The 1,673-nt window shown below is 41.6% G+C and overlaps 1 pseudogene; it reads left to right on the plus strand.

Annotated features, from left to right (window-relative positions):
- Positions 1-262: 262 nt before the first annotated feature.
- Positions 263-1,197, plus strand: LOC121485354 (annotated as a pseudogene).
- The last annotated feature ends 476 nt before the right edge of the window (positions 1,198-1,673 follow it).

Here is a 1,673-nt window from a genome sequence, read left to right on the forward strand (position 1 = left end):
GACCATGTCATAGTTCATGAATAATCATGGCTTCTCCTGGGTTGAAGCAGAGAGTATCAAATGCAGAGACAACCTGGGGGTAGAGAGCCCCTCCACATGCCAGCCACCAATTTTTCTGGGTAATCACATTTGAGGGGCCATGAACATATCAGGTCAGTTCTAATAGAGACAGGCTTTCATAATTTTGACCTCTTTCCTAATTTATTAACATAATTAGCCTAATTTATATTTTCTTCTTGAGGTAGCAGTGCCAACCAAACCAATGGATGGAGCAAATCACTCTGTGGTGTCAGAGTTTGTGTTCCTGGGACTCACCAACTCCTGGGAGATCTAGCTTCTCCTCTTTGTGTTCTCCTCCACGTTTTATATGGCAAGCATGATGGGAAACTCCCTCATCATGCTCACTGTGACTTCTGACCCTCACCTGCACTCCCCCATGTACTTTCTGTTGGCCAACCTCTCCTTCATTGACCTGGGAGTTTCTTCAGTCACTTCTCCCAAGATGATTTATGACCTTTCAGAAAATGTAAAGTCATCTCCTTTGGTGGTTGCATTGCTCAAATCTTCTTATGTCATTGGTGGTGTGGAGACAGTGCTGCTCATCGCCATGGCCTTTGACAGATATGTGGCCATATGTAAGCCTCTGCACTATCTGACCATTATGAGTCCAAGAATGTGCATCTTCTTTTTAGTGGCTGCCTGGATGACTGGCCTTATCCATTCCGTGGTTCAACTAGCTTTTGTGGTAAACTTACCCTTCTGTGGCCCTAATGTGCTGGACAGCTTTTACTGTGACCTTTCTTGGTTCATCAGACTTGCCTGCACAGAGACTTACTGACTAGAGTTTATGGTCATAGCCAATAGTGGATTGGCTGGATTGTTGGCTCCTTCTTCATACTGATCATTTCCTATATCATCATCATTCTCTCTGTTCAGAAACACTCTTCAGCTGGTTCGTCCAAGGCTCTGTCCACACTGTCAGCTCACATCACTGTGGTATTCTTGTTCTTTAGTCCTTTGATATTTGTCTATATGTGGCCATCTCCCTCCTTACACCTGGATAAATTTCTGGCCATCTTTGATGCTGTTCTCACTCCTTTTCTGAATCCAGTCATCTATACATTCAGGAATCAAGAAATGAAGGTGGCAATGAGGAGAGTATGCAGACAGCTAGTGAATCACAGGAAGGTCTCTTAAGTTTTGCCTGTATTCTGAAGAGCCTGTGTTGATTACTGATGTTCCTTACTGATGGTCAAACTGAGAGAGAAGCTCTTGTCTTACTTTGATTTAATGACACACATTGATACTATTTGCCTTTCACTCAGGAGGGGGAGATATTCACTTTTGAAAAGAGAGAGTTATACAGGAGATATTTTTAACCAATGATTAGAGTAATCTCAAAACTAAATTCCTAAGGAATAATATTTATATGAAGTAACTTCTAGAAATATGAGAGGGCATACTTCTTTGAGACCTTCAGAACATGAAGTATCTCCCAATCCACCCTAATACAGTATGGCTTAATTCAGATGACTGTAATCTTCTTAACTACATCTGCAAAGACTGTTTCCAAACATGGTCACATTCATAGGTATTTGGGATTAGGATTTCAACTTATATATTTGGTAGACACAAAACAACCCACAACAGTGGTGTAGGTAGTATAGGTTCTG

This window comes from Vulpes lagopus, chromosome 2, assembly GCF_018345385.1.
Source record: "Vulpes lagopus strain Blue_001 chromosome 2, ASM1834538v1, whole genome shotgun sequence".
In the NCBI taxonomy this organism is placed as follows: domain Eukaryota; kingdom Metazoa; phylum Chordata; class Mammalia; order Carnivora; family Canidae; genus Vulpes; species Vulpes lagopus.